The sequence below is a fragment of the Amblyomma maculatum genome, chromosome 1 (assembly GCF_055883805.1).
Source record: "Amblyomma maculatum isolate TAMU_Amacu chromosome 1, ASM5588380v1, whole genome shotgun sequence".
NCBI classification, from domain to species: domain Eukaryota; kingdom Metazoa; phylum Arthropoda; class Arachnida; order Ixodida; family Ixodidae; genus Amblyomma; species Amblyomma maculatum.
Genome location: NC_139344.1, coordinates 237,312,315 through 237,330,478, shown reverse-complemented (window position 1 = coordinate 237,330,478; position 18,164 = coordinate 237,312,315). Strand labels below are relative to the sequence as shown.

Genomic DNA, 18,164 nt, shown 5'->3' with positions numbered 1-18,164 from the left:
CAATTAGACGCGCGCTGTAGAATGCTTCTCCCAGCTAAACCGCGGAATCCTTGCAGTTCAGATTTCGCACAGAAATCACATTTTGTCGCTAGTATTTTTTAATACTAAATTTGTTTGTGGTACTTGCCTGATTCGACCAGAAGAAGTAAAATATTCCCATCGCCTGCGGCGGCGGCGACGCCAGACGAACCGCTGCCCCAGCGATGGGACTGGTGGCGCCACCTCATGCTGCTAACAACAACTCTGTAGCAGGAAAAGAGGGGGCGAGCGTTTCTGGCAGAAGGTTTGAGTTGTTGTTAGCAGCATGAGGTGGCGCCACAAGTCCCATCGCTGGGGCAGCGGTTCGTCAGGCGTCGCCGCCGCCGCAAGCAATGGGAATATTTTACTTCTTCTGATCGAATCAGGCAAGTACCACAAACAAATTTAGTATTAAAAAATACTAGCGACAAAATGTGATTTCTGTGCGAAATCTGAACTGCAAGGATTCAGCGGTTTAGCTGGGAGAAGCATTCTACAGCGCGCGTCTAATTGTGCAACACCTTGTATTTGAGTATAATAGCAATGAAATTTAACGGAAAGATGCCAAGGGTAGAATAAAGGTTCACAGTGCAGGCGAATGGCGATGGTAGTGATTTAATATCGCATAGACAGCGCTATAAATGCAGTTACCTCATCAAGTTTTTCCGCTTGCGATTTAAATCGAGCAGTCTGCAAAACATCTGACTATTTATGCACAACGTGAGTATAAAGTCGCATGGTTTGTTCCCGATGCGCAGTGGAATCCAGGGTGATGCATATAGAAGGGCATGTGGCTGAAAGAATGCTTCGTACGGTCACGTTTTGGTGACAATGGCGTGGGCACAAAAGGACAGACAGGCGTTGTAGCCCTGAAATAAACCCTTTATTGGGCTGACCTGCGCCCGTAAAAGAGCTATGCAACCCTGCGGCGGCGATAGCAGCAAACGTGCTCGCTAGTCATTGAAGTACGAATGCCCTTTGCCCTCGACAGTGCTCAATTCAAAGTCATCCAAGAAACATCTGGATACGACCACCAAAGGTGGTTCGAACACCCTGGAAAAATGTGCCACAGGCGTGCGTTGTTGTAATCATTCCGGATACGTCTCTGCCCACTTTGCGTGACACAGACAATGAAAGATCCCAGTCTCACGCCACTTTGCATGAACAAACAAAGAGCACAAGATCGTTTCGTGCCCTACAATCACTGTGATGAGGCCGCATACTGTCGGCTGTTGCAAAAACAACAAAGAAAGGCTTCTATGGTTCGCGGCAGTATTTTCTGCCAGAAGATTTACTTTTCGTTTTTCGACCAAGCCTGGTTATCAGCAGATGCTGCTACTTGTTCCACGTATCTTATACATTTGTGCACAAGCGCCTGCTGAGTGTTATGCAGTGTACCAGCTAACGACCAAAACCGTTATTTTTTTAGAGCAACATTCCGCCTCTACTCGAACTCAGCTGCTTCCTGTACCTGTTCAGGAAAATAGGCGCTGATCATCAAGTGGTCCGTTGGCAGTGTATAGTATATTGGGTTAAAATACTGAAGTGACTTCGGCTATACAAAAAAAGGGCACCGTAATTGAGGATCCGGGTAATTTCGACCACCCGGGGGTTGTTTGACAAGCACTGGCATCTCGCAGCATATGGCGTCTTGCGATTCGTCCCCTTGAATCGCGGCCGCCTCGGTTATAGGACCGAACCCCCGCCTTCGGGATCAGCAGTAACCCTAGCGACTGAGCCATTAACGGCGGTGTCAATGGTGCGTTCTATATGAAGCTTGAAACATACCTAGTACAATAGCACTCTTTTTATAAACCAGGAGATACAATGGTTTCCGGTCCTGAAAGGGAAAAAAGCCGCTTTCCGCCGAGAGCAAGGCGACGAAGAAAAAAATGAGGAAAGCTCGCTCTCTCGTGATACCGCGCGACACGTTCGCTCACGAACTGAGCTCGGCGTCTGCCACGTAGCCAACAAGAAGCGCCTGCTAAATATTCGTTAGGGCTCATTCAAGGCTTCCGTTTCATCTTCAGCCATCCGACACCGAACGAAGTCCTCACTCCACCGCCAATTCTCGTTCAGGTCAGTGAAGTCACGCTTCTCTACCTCCTTCAACGGAAACTGGACGCAGGTGGCCTCAGGAAAGGACTTCGACTGCAGGTATAGCGCAACAGTTCTTCCATCTGGAACCAAACGCAGCGAACCAGTTCGAAGTTCCAGCCGCTACAAGGGGAGCGTCGCTTGTCCATAGGAGGCTGCTGTTCTCCTCCGTATTTTGGTGGCGCAGCACTGGTCGCACAATTCTGAGATGAAAGCACGTTCGCCTTGGAACCACATCCTTGAGCTGGCCGCCTACATCGAGACACTCTTCCTCAAAGCAACGGAAGAAGGAGTTTCTCTTCCGTTTGGTGAGCTCAAGCGCATTCGGGAGTCTGTCCAGACCCAGGCACTCAATCGTGATATTGCTAAAGATTGCGACCTTGAAGCGCCCAACATATACCAATCGTCATCTGGCCTCGGTGGCTTCAAGCAATACGAGGAAGAACTTGGCGACCAGTTACTATCCGTCTTCCAGGGGGCCTACTATGTTGATGCATCGTTGGTGCTAGCATCATCTAGCCACAATAGCATCAAGAAACAAGAAATACTTGGCAGCGAGTTCCCAGAAGTCTTCAAAAAGGGTCGTCCTGATGTTGCACCACATGTGCTTCTTTCATCTTGCCGGAGTGGCTTCAAAGAAGTCGATATATTTCGTGACGAACTTACAGCGCTCTTCAAGAAGGGTCATCCTGCTGATGAACCGCGTGCTCTACTGCCATATGGCCACGGTGGAGTCAAAGGAGTACATGGCGGCGAGCTTCCAGCCGTTTTCAAGACAGGTCATACCGTTGATGCAGCGCGTGCGCTTCTGTCATCTGGCCGCGGCGGCGTCAATGAAGAGGGAGTACATGGCGGCGAGCTTCTGGCCTTCAGCAAGGGTCGCCCTGTTGATACACTGTGTGCGCTTCCACCACGTGACCGCGGTGCCGTCAATGAAGAGGAAGTACATAACGCCCAGCTTCCAGCCTTCCGCCAGGGTCGCCCTGTTGATGCACCGCGCGCGCTGCTGCCACTTGGCCTTGGTGGCGTCAATGAAGAGGGAGTGCATGGCGGCGAGCTTCCAGCCTTCTTCAGCAAGGGTCGCCTTCTTGATGCACCGCATGCGCCTCTGACACCTGGCCGCGATGGCTTTCATAAAGAGGGGGTGCATGGCGGCGAGCTACCAGCCTTCTTCAGCAAGGGTCGCCCTGTTGATGCACCGCGTGCGCTTCTGCTACCGGGCCGCGGTGGCGTCCATGAAGAGGGAGTGCATGGCGCGGAGCTTGCAGCGTTCTTCAATAAGGATCACCTTGTTGATGCACCGCGTGCGCTTCTGCTACCAGGTCGCAGTGGCGTCCATGAAGAGGGAGTGCATGGTGCGGAGCTTCCAGCCTTCTTCAGCAAGTGCCGCCCTGTTGATGCACCGCGTGCGCTTCTGCCACCTGGCCGCGGTGGCGTCCATCATGGCGGTGAGCTTCCAGTCGTCTTCAAGACAGGTCATGCTGTTGATGCACCGCGCGCGCTTCTGCCATCTGACCGCGGTGCCGTCAATGAAGAGGAAGTGCTTACCGCCAAGTTTCCAGCCTTCCTCAGCAAGGTTCGCCTTGTTGATGCATCGCGTGCGCTTCTGCTACCTGGTCGTGGTGACTTCCATGAAGAGGGAGTGCATGGCGCGGAGCTTCCAGCCTTGCTCACCAAGGGTAGCCCTGTTGATGCACTGCGTGCGCTTCTGCCACCTGGAAGTGGAGGCCTCCGTGAAGGGGGAATACATGCCGCCGAGCTTCCAGCATTCTTCAGCAAGGGTCGCCTTGTTGATGCACCGCGTGCGCTTTTGCCATCTGACCGCGGTTACGTCAATGAAAAGATATATGATGGCGACCTTCCAGTCGTCTTCAAGACAGGTCATGCTGTTGATGCACCGCGTGCGCTTCTGCCACCTTGCCGCAGTGTAGTCAATGAAGAGGAAGCACATAGCGTCGAGCTTCCAGCCTTCTTCAACAAGGGTGGCCCTGTTGATGCACCGCGTGCGCGTTTGCCATCTGACCGCGGTGACATGAATGAGAAGGTATATGATGGCGAGCTTCCAGTCGTCTTCAAGGCAGGCCATGCTGTTGATGCACCGCGTGCGCGTCTGCCATCTTACCGCAGTGTCGTCAATGAAGAGGAAGTACATGCCGTCAAACTTCTCGCCTTCTTCAGCAAGAGTCACCCTGTTGATGCACCGCGTGCGCTTTTGCCATCTGACTGCGGTGATATCAATGAAGAAGTATATTATGGCGAGCTTCCAGTCGTTTTCAAGACATTCCATGCTGTTGATGCACCGCGTGCGCTTCTGCCACCTTGCCGCAGTGTAGTCAATGAAGAGGAAGCACATAGCGTCGAGCTTCCAGCCTTCTTCAACAAGGGTTGCCCTGTTGATGCACCGCGTGCGCGTTTGCCATCTGACCGCGGTGACATCAGTGAGAAGGTATATGATGGCGAGCTTCCAGTCGTCTTCAAGGATGGCCATGCTGTTGATGGACCGCGTGCGCTTCTCCCACCTGGCCGCGGTGGCATCAATGAAGAGGGAGTACATGGCGGCGGGCTTCCAGTTGTCTTCAAGACAGGCCATGCTGTTGATGCACCGCGTGCGCGTCTGCCATCTTGCCGCAGTGTCGTCAATGAAGAGGAAGCACATGCCGTCAAACTTCCTGCGTTCTTCAGCAAGAGTCGCCCTGTTGATGCACCGCGTGCGTTTTTGCCATCTGACCGCGGTGACGTCAATGAAGAGGTATATGATGGCGAGCTTCCAGTCATCTTCAAGACAGGCCATGCTGTTGATGCACCGCGTGCGCTTGTGCCACCTGGCCGCGGGGGCATCAATGAAGAGGAAGCACATAGCGTCGAGCTTCCAGCCTTCTTCAACAAGGGTCGGCCTGTTGATGCACCGCGTGCGCTTTTGCAATCTGGGCGCGGCGGCGTCAATGAAGAGGGAGTGCATGGCGGCGAGCTTCCAGCCGTCTTCAAGACAAGTCATTCTGTTGATGCGCCGCATGCGCTCCCGCCATCTGGCCATGGTGACGTCATTGAGAGGCAGTACATGGTGGCGGGCTTCCAGCCTTCTCGAAAAGGGTGATCCTGTTGATGCACCGCGTGCGCTCCCGCCATCTGGCCGCGGCAGGCTCAAAGGAGACCAGGAATAACTTGACGACCAGCCGTTGAATGCTCCACTGAATGATCATCCTTTGATAATTCGACTCCATTTCCACAATGTCAAGAAATGTCTGCTTGAAGGAATACAAGGAGGAACTTGGTGATAAGTTTTTGACTATTTTGTGCATAATCAATATTCGACGTACCGAGTGTGCTTATATCAACATGGTCTCGATTACATCATTGGAAAAGAATAGAAACTGCAGGTGCTACAATCTTCATCCGACAGTCACAGTTGCCACAGTTGCTGACTGCCAGTGAGACATCTCAGTACAGTAAGGGTGCCGGCATGATGCCTGCCAGCAGTAAAGCCAATATTTATCAAGAGCTTTGATGTGTGAAAACTACATAAAGCGCCATATTTTTTCGATGTCGTTGATAGCTACTGACATTGGTCTTGGATTTGACAAGCCACATCTAGTGCATGGCTATGTGTGTGAACTGAGGAACTCTTCCTGGCTACCTCCTATAGGGCAGGCAGCTTTTGAATATTTAAAGGGACCCCGCCAACATGTTATCGATAATTTGTGTTGTATTCAAAAGCTCTGAGAACAGCGTTCGAAAGGATAGATGGTCGAACGCATAATAAATACCAATTTCACGGAATTTGCTCTTGTGTTTTTATTTTCTTGTTTTGTGGTAGAAATTTTGAGAACGTCTTGTAATGAATGGCTTTTTATTTCGCCCCAGACTAAGGCAATATTTCATTTGATTGTCAGTCGCCTCTATATTGACTTGCCATACAATATTAACCTTTGTTAACCTTAAGGTAGCATAAATACTCGGCTATTTGCGTTTCTGTGTATCGGTTCCAGAAACAACGTTCTTTTTGTGGAGATAATTCGCTAGCTGCTGAACACTTAACTGCTTGCTGTGCCGAGGGAAAAGCTCTATTTTTTCCCTTCAGTTCAGGGTTTCAGTTTTCAATTAGCGATACGTTTTAGTCCAAACCAGCTACAAGCTCAGTCGATGTCGTTCTAGATTAAGTTTCAAAGGTGTATTTTTGTGTGGTAACAGTATGCTCTCTCGCAAACAGCATACAATAAATGCGGCTACTTCGAACGGGCAGCCTCGATTATTTTTGTCTCAAGCGAAGACCAAAGGGTTGGTTTCCGATCCGTCCATTTTGGCTCTGGCGGCGTACACGAAGTTACGCATCTCAAAAGAGGGAAGAAGATGTTTGAATTCATCTCGCTGATATTTTATTTTTCACGGTGAAGAAGCTTCTCAAGTACCGTCTATAACCTTTACCACCTCGCGATTGCTTAGTGGTATAGGTCGCCTTACTACTGATCCGGGAAGCCGGGTTTAACCATGTCCGAGCCAGCCGCTTTTCAATAGAGGCAGGACGTCAGACAGTAATGTTGATGAAATGGAGCTGGCTTGAAGTCTTACTCAGTGGAGTGGAGAAAAAGGGACATTGAGGTCACAATTGGACGTTTATGCCTGCCTCACGTGCAAACTCCCAGAGGGATAGCAGCTTGAGTCGCGCCCATGCGTCGTTGCTCGGTGTAGTCCCAGCATTGAACGTGGTGAAATGGCTTGGAAGCTATTTTCTTTTGATAACCAGGGCAGTCCTACAACACGTGTTTTTTGGGCGAAATGTTGGACAGTTGTGTACTGTACGATATCAGTTTACGTAAAAGAACCTCAGCTGGTCGAATTTACCTGAAGCCTTCCCCTGATACGGCATCCCTCATAGCCAGAGTTGCACCCCGTCATGTTGGCGCAGTGGTTACAGGGCGCTCGACTGCTATGCCCAAGGATGCGGGGTTGAATCCCGGCCGCGGTGGCCGCTTTTTGATGGAGGTGAAAAAAAAAAAAAGGCGCCCGTCTGCTGTGCGACGTCTGTTTGTGCACGTTAAAAACCCCAGGTGGTCGAAATTTCCGGAGTCCTCCACTACGGCGTCTCTCATAGCCTGAGTCGCTGTAGGACGTTAAATATCATAAACGAACTAAACCGATCAATCGTAGCCAGGGAGGCTGTGGGTCGTCGTTAAACCCCATGAACCGAAGTAAACTATACCGTAAAAAAGCAAGCAAAGTGGCTCGAAGGCTTTGGACCAAAAGGCGCACATAGTTATAAGCAACTAGTTATAAAGTCATGCGTCATGCCATTAAATCGAGGTGTTGTATAGTTTATCTGCGCCTTCGGAGAGAGTGTGCCATATGCCTGAACAATGTTCCAAGTCTCGAACGTTTCTGGTCAATGAAGGAATAAAAAACGCAAATAAAAGATCAAACGTGAGCGTGCACCAAAAAGAGGATAAAACAGATCAGCCTAGGAGCTTGCCGGGCCTTCTTCGCAGTGGCTACAGGAAGAGTGTAGGTTTCATCGACATCAAACAATCATCCCTTTTTTTAATGCACGATTACATTCGACGGGTACATTTCTACTTTCTTTTGTCTTTCCGTTAGTCCGTCCGTCTACACAGGGAGGAAATAACTATTTTAAATGGACGAAGTAGATTCAGGAAAAGGTCTACAGTCTACGAATCGACGCCAAATTTCTCACGCGCATGTTCCCGTAACCAGAGGAAAGTAAATGAGCTGAGAAGGGGGAAATTCAGTTGGGTGGCGTGGGAATTCTAAAACCATCGGATTGCGAGATGGGCACACTGCCCATACAGCTCGAAGGTTCAAACTGAAAAGCGTTTGAGATCACTGCGGTCACCTGTATTGCACGAATACGGAAGCACGTCGCGCGTTGTTAGGCTGTGCCATAGCAACCGCGTCTTATGTATCTCATATACTCATTACGTAGTTTTGGACCTCTTTTTCCCTTATGTATGCTTTAATTATACTTCCTTTGGTTAATTAACTCGATTTAAACATTTTCTGACCACTTTCACTCGTTATTCAGCTCTTTCATGTCCAAACACGTCAATTTTCGAGTTTATGACATCGCACACTGACGCCAAATCCGACGTCAACATAATTACGTCACTATTACGACGTCTTCATAGGTAACGTGGCAGGAAGTGAGATACCACGTGATCACTTTGGACGTCGAAATCAACCCTTTTGGCTATTTCTACGTATAATTGACTGCATTGGCTTTAATTAATTAACCAATGACTCCGCAAGCACCAAATTTTTTTCTCTCGCGACATTTTTCAATCCTCTATCGACTACAACCATTCGCTTTTCTTATCTCCTGCCACTTTGGCCTAACCCTGCCGACAAAGTTCTGGTGACAAACTTTTCAAACATAGCTACTTAATGCTTACACATTAATAAAGATAGGTCTAATGAACATGCGATGTGAACGGATGGGACACAGTACTACAAATACGGTCAGCTCTTAAGCAAACATTTATTTAAAAAAGGCGACATAGGAGAAAAAAGTTTTATCATTTAATGAATGCTTTATTTCCTCTCGGTATGACCAGAAATAGGCTTCTTGAAAACGTTTTTTTTTAAATACCTTTTTTTTAAATAACTTTTAAATAAATAACTAAGAAATCACTATAAAGGGTGCTTTTCTTTATAGTGCGTTCTCAGTTGCTTTCGAGAACGCCCTCGTAGCCTCCTTCCTCGTGCGTGTTCTTTTGTGCGCTAGCATGTGCTTGCAATGGCCGCGTTCGTTTTCTTTGTGGTTGCTTTTGAGCGTCTGGTTGGCTCGTCATTTGAACAAAATGACTGCAAGTATGTCTATATGTATGCTATAACATCTTCGATGCTTGCATCTATCAGACGAGCTTTGCCTAGAACACGGGTCACGAATGCATAGTAAAAGATGTAAGAAACAAATGCTTGAGCTCAGACGCCGATAATAGTTGAGGGGTATATGCGGTACACGCTACGTCATCTCTGCTGCCATGTGGGTGCGGTATAATTAAAAGAAGGCACAAATGCTTCTTTAGTGGCATTTGTCTCTGTGCTTTCCTTGCGTATTTGAATGGCATCAGAACTTTGAACAACACGCATGTGTTCTGCAATGAGATGACCTAGCTGGAGGATGAATTTGAGGGCACCTTTTTTTTTCGATGCGCTATTTTGTACTGCACTCTTTTAACTCTGGTGGCCGTTCACGGGCGACATGAGCGCAAAAGCCCGTAGTAGCCATGTAACACAAGCGCAAGGAGCCATTCCTCTCATCGTGGCGTGATTCATTCATGCTGGATGATGGACTATTTTGTAAAAAAATATCCGGCTGGATCGTATTATCAATCAGCAACGAAGAATGCCAAAAAACTGTCATTAACGCGTCCCTGTCAAAAATACTTGATGGCAATTGCTTGAGCTTATGGGCACATTCAGATTGTTTGTGTAACCCAATAAGCTGTGGATCATGAGTCTCATAGATATTTGAGGTATCCAACACGCCCGAAATTGGGAATGTATAGGTTAGGTTGTGTTACCTTCCTCTCCAGAGCAAGAGGCAAAGAGGAAGAGATATGGCAACCGAAGGGCAGCCGCAAGAGTGACAGTGTGCAAGACTTACAAATAATTACAACTTTCTTCAATTCGAGGTGCAACATCTTTATTTTCAACGGAAAACGACAAAATCAGCTTTACCAGAATTATAAAGCAGACCTCCATAAATACTGCCTTGAAACCGACTGCCAAAAAAAAAAAAAAATGAGTTATAAAGGTTACACAGAGATAAATTATAAAGCAAATATTTGCCTCTTACACCAGCATTTTCCTTTTCTGAGGAAGTATAGCATTCGATTTTTCCTCTATCCAGGGCAATACATTTTTTCTTCCTTGCCGTAGAGTGCATATGGCGTAATAATGACGATTAGATGAGGTCTAAGCAACCGCTTAGTTCTTTTAATACGCCTCAGTAGAGAGGCTTCGGAGAGACCGTTTTCTTTCGAGGTCGTCCTCTGATAAGAAACTCTTTTATCGCAGGCAGTGACACACACACAGAGTTCGAATGCCGACAACAGGCAGCCTAGGCAGGGTGGTTCTCTTTTAATGTGTTTCTTGCATATAGGTCTATTTATGACAACGAGAAAGCACCAGGACTGACCGCGGAAGTGCTGTGCACTTTAAATACCTACTGCAGTTAATTGTACTCGATAAAACATTTTGAAAATGACCAAACGTGTCCTTGCTCAAATCAGGCAACTGTCATGCCTATTATTCTGGCGCGTGGGCAATTATTCACAAAATTTATATGACCAAAGCGCATGTGCCCTTGACTGGCCGCTGCACGAGTGCTGACCAACAAGGAAAATGTAACTAAAAAGGCCCCGGCCAATCATGGTTTGCGCTTACGCAGATGTTTTGTTAACATCGCCCCAGTTTTTGTTGCCGTAATGTATATTTGGTTATATTTACGCATGACTCATATGCCACATGACCTTACGAGAAGAAAAAAGCTATTTCTGTGTACGCCTTCATCTCTTTCACTTTCTGCGTCCAGGACGTCGCTGTTGGTTTGAACGAGCTGCTGGCATACGAAGGCAACGTTGAAGAGGACTTCTGTATGAATTTTCAGGTAGTGAAAGCTCTAGAAAACTAGCATTTTCATAGCTTTTCCTCGCTCTTGCATCTTTTGCGTGCGCTCTAACATTGCAGGCGCGACTGTTTCTTTTTTTCTCATGAAAGGTATCCGTCGAAGAGTTTGGAGAAGTAAAAACTCACACACTCAAGTACGGCGGTGAGGACATTCCAGTTACAAGCGAAAATAGAGCAGGTGAGCAATCCATCGTCCACAAAATTGTTAAAAAAGAGAGAGAGAGAGAGAGAGAGAGAGAGAGAGAGAGAGAGAAAGAGAGAGAATCTATGAGGGTAGCTAATCACGTTTGGCAATTCGACGGCATCAGAAGCTGATACCTTTACTTCGAATTTGTACACGCACCTGGAGGTGCCGCTCCTTTCATACCTTTCCACTGCTTTTCCATCAGTTTTTCCACTCAATATTTTTTAAGTAAAATGTCATTTTTGCCGCAATTATTGGGTTTCCCACTTTTTTTTTTTTCTGTGGTCTTTCGACAGTTGTGCAACCAGCGCCATATTTCTTACTTAGTGGAGCTCCTGCTTGCAATGAACGCCAATGCAATATAATTACTGCTTGTAATGGAGGCCACGTGAGGCGCTTTCAATTTTATGTTAAACGTTAAGCATTTAGCAAAGCACTGAGGCATGGTAAGAGCGCAATGATGTCAGGATTGAGGACTGGCAGAAGAATGTTTGACCGTCCTCGGTCTGCTCATTCTGGTCTTTGTGTCGCCACGCTAGTACTTCGACTCATTGTGGTCAAAGCTACCAACAGGCCCAGCTGTCTGCATTAAGTGATATACACATCACAAACTAGCACTAGACGTAAGAAACCATGTCATAACGTGCTTATAGATTTAAAGAGAGAAAAGGAAATCAACAAACGTATATTTGAATGAACTGGTACACAAACGCACCTTCGAGCGCAGGAAAATTATTGGTGTATAAGCGGCAGTACGATTTGCCTCTTCCTGCGCAGAATACGTAGACCTGTACGTGGACTTGGTCCTCAACAAGGCCATCGCTCAGCCATTTAAAGCCTTCTATCTGGGATTCCACAGCGTTTGCGCTTCGAATGCGCTCATTGTAAGTAACACAAAGAAAGAGAAAAATATATTATCTCAGAGCTAACGATTCGTGGTTGCGTTGCTTTGAACGGCAGATGCTTCGCCCTGAAGAAGTGGAAATGCTCGTCTGCGCCTGTCCGAAACTGGATCTGGACGAACTACGAAAAGTCACCGTGTACGACAGCTTTGAAGAAGATGAACCAATTATCAGGTAACAACTTCTTCTGAGTTCGTGGGCAAGGACATTACGAAAAGAGATCTAAAAGCATCAGCCCTTGATCACCTAAATTGTTGTTTTCATCTGCGCAAGATTTTAACTTGGAGCAATTAATTAGCGACAATTTACGGCTGCTCTTTGTCTCTTGTGCTTGCTATCCGCCAAACGTGCAAGACGAGCAAGCCCTGTCAATGCTGCGATAGTGCTTACTGTGTAGACCATTTTGAGTGGACTCCGCCTTATACTAGAGCACCTACTCAGTACGTCTATCAAGCTTTGACATGTTCGCAGACAAATGCAGCCAATACGTTCCAGAGCGAGGCCCACCGTACAGGCGCGGATTGAGGTGGTAGAAGCCTCCATTATCCTCAGGGTCCTTTGCAGAGCCTCAACTCGCAATACTACATAACAGCGAATATCCACATACTCTCGTTTGTTCCAGAGAGAGACTCAGTATTACAAGTTGGATAGAGGACATCTCAAAATACTGCGACAGCTCGCGGCCTGAGCAGTGACCTACAAGGTCAGAGAAGCAGCGCTCTGACGTCGCACTTGAAGCGCGTTCGTGCAGCCTTCCAAAAAGATATGACCACTCAGTGCGACGAGCTATCGCCACAGCTGACGTCACACTCTTTGCGCTGCTTTGTGGAAGGTTAAACCTGCATAATTGTGATCTATACAGGTGGTGCATTAGTGACGAGGCATCGATAAGCAATGGAAGCACGGCTACTGCATCACCATTCTTGCTATGATGAAACAAAGCCTTCCCTGTGCTCTGGCCCGCCATGCTGCTGTCAGCTGGAGCACACGTTCTTTCTTTTTTGAAGAACAAGATAAATAATTGAAGAGAAAGTAAATTGAGAAACAATATTTTGTGGGAAATACACAGGAGATAAATGAGTGAAAAGTGGCAGCGGCTTAACCATGCTTGAACGCAGTTAGCTCAGTTTTACATGACTTTTGGGGTGTCAAGCGTTTGATTTTGGATGCTACTCATCGAAACCTTTTCAGCGATATGGCTTGACGGGGTGACTTAAAGTTAGATAATAATTTACAATAAACTAATTATCGGTAATTAGTCAAGACCCACAGTTGTTCTGTTTAATTTTTACTCGATGTAAGGTATCCGACAATATATGACTTGAGGCGTAGCATAAAGTTAAATTTTCATCACAATGAAATAATTAATTTAATTACGGCGCGTAATTGACGAAGCGATCAGTTAGCCATGTGGTCATATAATAGGTAAGAACAGTACATAGGCATTTATGACTTGTTATTTTCATGAAGTGCATACCTTTTTATTGTCATCCATAATGTACCTACAGTGCAATAAATTACTATGTGTGCACTGATTAAGAATTATTTGAGCTTAATAATCGGTCCACATTTTTTCGTCGCACGAAACAATATGTGCCGCGCTATATTAGACAATGTGCAGGAAACTAGCAATAGTGTGGCTCTTTCTTAAAAAAGTTTTCCTATCAAGCAGTGTTCAAACGATGGGCTTTTCTATATTTACGATCTCGCAAACGGTGACATGCTGTCTCTCACTGACCATGTCATCCTTCAGCAGGACTTGGAGTACGTAACTAACTGGTACAGATCATGGCAAATGACACTTAACACGGAAAAATGCAAAATAATGACAGTCAGTAGGAAGCATTCCCTCTCAACGTAAAATTATTCACTCAACAGGATTTCACTAACCCGCACATCTTCTTATAAATATCTCGGCGTTCATCTTACCGAAATCTTTCATGAGCGACGCATATTGAAAATATAACCGCCAAAGCATCGCGCACGCTCGGCTATCTAAAGCGAAATCTACATAGCGCACCTATTTCTACTCGTAAGCTCGCATTTCTAACTTCCGTTCGTACTCAACTAGAATATGCATCAGCAATCTGGTCACCACATCAAGAGTATCTAATCAAATCCCTAGAAGCTATTCAAAACCGTGCAGCACGTTTTATTTCCCATGATTACAGCCGCCATACCAGCGTGACTAACATCAAGTTGTCCTTATCGCTCACAAGTTTACAATCACGTCGGGATATCGCGCTTATCTGCTTGCTACATAAACTAATCTACAGTCACCATGCATCAACAGTGCCACTTACTAGACCGACTCGCACCTCCCACCGCCTGAATAATAAAATAAGTTTTCAACGTCTATTCGGCCGAACACATGCATTTAACTTCTCTGCCTTGCCACAGGCTATAAAGGGTTGGAATGGCCTTCCCGAACGCATCGCTAACATATCTGACCCACTAAAATTCAAAAACGAATTGAGTACCTTTTTGCAGTCAGAATAACTTTTTTTATATTGCGTTCACTGTGTCAGGTTGATTTCGTCCAATGCCGCTAACTATTGTATAATGTCAAAATCCTCTGTTTATTACTTCCCATGTATGCTCTAATACTTATTTGCAGTTCCAGTCCTGTATTACTGTTAACTTTTGTATTTTAAACTATGTACCATTGTTCCTTTTGATACACTGTAACCCCTCCCCCTCACACAATGTTCCATGTTTGGAACCTGTGAGGTATTTGTATAAATAAATAAATAAATTTTGATTTAGCAGTGCTTCAAAATGTTCTAACACCTTCAGTGTTACGCTCTGTGAGGTTTCAGGTGTCCATAAACAGCTACACACCGTTGATGGAAACGAATACACCTTGTGTATTCTTTTTTTTTTTTTTTTTTCTTCGCAAACACCCAGTTAGCGGCAGACTACTCATGGGGGGAACACTTAGGTAAACGAAACGTTGAAGAAAAGGCAGTAGTTGTCATCCTTATTAAAACCGTAGGAGCCCTAATGCCTACTTCAATGGCCGTTTACAAGTGCTTTCTTGCGCAAACATCTGTCGGTGGTGTATTTCGTTTGCTCAGGGACTTCTGGGACATACTCAAGTCTTTCAACCCCGACGTGCAGAAGCAGTTCCTCCGATTTGCAACGGGCAGCGACCGAGTACCTGTCGGTGGCATGGGGGAAATGGCTTTTAAGATATCGGCTCAGAACAGTAACACGGAAATGTAAGCATCCTCGTCGTATGAAGAAGTGTTATTATAAGTTGTCAATGCTAACTTCGTCCGCAAAGAAACTGAATTTTATCATGTCGGATCACTCTGCTATGATCGCACGGCTTTTCTTACCAGGCGAATTGCAACCGATGGAAAGTATATATCTCGTAGGCTGTGTCATTGTGCTTTTTTTCCCTCCATGAAACGGAGGCAACGCATATGGAGAAGAATTAACGCAGTCGTTACTGAAGACATAGGCATCTCAAACCTAAAAAGTTAGTTGTTTTTTTTAATGCACACATGACCACTTCTTTCGCATAAAACCTCTCAGCAGCTCATGACCAACTCACATTTAACAAGGAGAGACAATTACGCAACGATGAGATCACAAAAACTGTCACAAATGTGTAAGTTAACCCCTGATTCTAATGTTAAACATGTTCGCCGGTCGTAATCGACCAATAGAAGCGGGGATAATTGGTCGGTTTGGGACTGATTTGTGACTGTTTTTGTGATGTGATCATTGCTTAATTCGGCCCAAATATGTATTATGCGGGTGCCGCGTGACAATGCGCTTCTGGTGTCGAGACTGGCACATTGTGTTGGTCTCGACACCAAAAGCGCATCGTAAGAGTGGCGCCCACATGCAGTGCAGCAGGGTTCGGAATTTGAAGGGGGATTTCTTGCTTTTGCTCACTTAAGTATTTTCCATTTACGTAGAATCTTTAAAATTTTCTTCGATATAATGCGCGATTCAACGAAATGAAGAAACAACACACCTCTGTGAAAAACCATGGACGGTTTTATAACTGGATTCGTAGTTGTTGAATAGTCCTATGCGTATAGCACATGCTGGCTACTCCTCCTTCCCCACCGCTCGCAATCTGTCAGTTTTCAGGACTTGTGTCTTATGGAGATGCATTCAGCTTGCAAACTAATTTTGCCATCAGGATGCTTCAAGCACATGCTCTATTGGAAAATTTCGCTTGCATTTCAGTGTGAAGGGACTAATCCGGCAGTGCAGAGCGTAGGAAAATCGTATAACGTTTGCATATCCGCTCAGACACGCTCAGACAAGCAGACAGATGAGATGGAGCAAATCAAACTGTAACTTGAATTTTTAAAATTTAAAAGCGATTCATTCATTCATTCATTCATTCATTCATTCATTCATTCATTCATTCATTCATTCATTCATTCATTCATTCATTCATTCATTCATTCATTCATTCATTCATTCATTCATTTATTCACCTCGGCGTTGGCTTCAGAGTATTTCAATAATCTGAGCTGACCAGTATGTTTCACAGTCAAAGCATAAGCCGGTTTGTATTCCTGAAGTTGAAGTTTCAACCGTCTTTAAACATTTGCTCTTTCTTCCCGGGTTATCGCTTATTTTTCAGGCACACAAACACTAACTGCAATTCAGAAGCGCGATTTTCGGATCCATCCCTGCGAAATAATTATATTGTAGCAATCACTGCTCCCAGCCTTTATCGATATATGCAGGCCTGTCCTCCACATCCCCTGTCTAATCCAAAAGCGCACGCACAAAGTAGTAGGCATGCATCACTATTTTCGCTGAGTGTTCTCGTTCCTTCATATTCGGATTCACTCATATTCACCCAAAGCTCTGTATGCTTGTGCAGGTTACCCGTGTCTCACACCTGCTTTAATCAGCTGGTGCTGCCCAAGTACAAAAGCAAGGACATCCTGCGAGAGAAGCTCACCATCGCGATCTCCAATGCCGAAGGCTTTGGACTCGAGTAGGACACAGACCAGTCATCAGGAGCCGACAGAAATGGGGCCTTAAAAAGTTTTTCCACTTGTAAACAGTCCACACTGATCTTACACTGGGGCCGCGCAAGAATGTGAAGCATTGTACTGGGCACTGACAAGTTCGCCACAGTGTCTTGGTGCAGAAATCTCTCTTACACCGTCCTTCGAAGATGACCTAGAATGCTTTTAAGTGTTTTTAATTTCATTTTTATCAATTGCAATACAACCAATGTCCAGATATTCAAAGCGCGTAGTGTTTGAGCGTCTCTGTTGGAGTTGAAAGAATATGCTCTTTTATATCCGACGAGGGGACCTTGTAAATGTCAAGTATCACCTATCAAATGAATGTGCTCTTTGATATCCACGGCTGCGGAAAGCGGCAACTGATATAATTCGAAGAACAAGTGACGTCTTCTGAAGAAAATACGGAACGCTTTCACGTGGGAGACAGTGATTCTTACGTGAATACAATAATAAAAGATGTATTTGGTATACACACTAGCGCAAATATTATTTCAAGACATTTTCGTTAAGAAAGAATGTGCGAAGGCAGCCTTAGCCCGGCTAGAAAGGCGGTCCCTTGAATCTGCCATGGCCAAGCGGGTAAAAGAAGGCGATATTTGTCTTGTCTAGGTACATTACGAAATTTCTGTACCGACGACAACTAGTGAAATACGGAAGAGCAGTACTGAATGCAATGCGTTTTATTTCTTTTATTTTTCTGAAAAAAATCTCGAAGAAATTTTCATTTTCATTTCCGCGACTCCAAGGTTACTTGCCGAGCCTCCGTATTATGCAAGGTTGGTCCGGACCCCAGTGGCCAATCTCTCAACGTTATATAGCTATGCACATGCCCTGCCATGTTCCGTATCCTCATTTGTCATTATTAAGGCATAATTTAAACAACCATTAGTAGAGGATATCCACGTAGTGCTGGGATAACGGTTACACTGACAAAAGTTTAGCGTTTTCAGAGTTCTTGGTACAATAATGTGTTAGAGCTACATTGATACTTTGTTCGCATTACCAGTAGCATTGCAAACTGGCGCGTACAAGTCAAACTTTAAAGGCTCAAAATGCAGAGTTGTAGCGCAACTCAAGCTTGGTCAGGGAGGTGCCTGCGCGAGCACCCCATCTCAGCTGGGCTAACCCACTTCACCATACACTTAGATCTATGAGCTCTTGTCTTGATGCATTTCGTTTCCTCGGCATGCAACTGGCCGTTTCTGTACGCAAAGCTGTTCAGAAAATTCCTACCTTCTTCAATGCCACATAGGTGTTTGATTTGTGTGGAACTTTCTTGCATTCACGTGTCACGCATCGAATGATAGA

At 45.7% G+C, this 18,164-nt stretch overlaps 1 pseudogene; it reads left to right on the top strand.

Annotated features, from left to right (window-relative positions):
• The window catches only part of LOC146205972 (putative E3 ubiquitin-protein ligase HECTD2), a 31,382-nt pseudogene extending 14,322 nt beyond the window's left edge, over positions 1–17,060 (top strand).
• Positions 17,061–18,164: the final 1,104 nt, after the last annotated feature.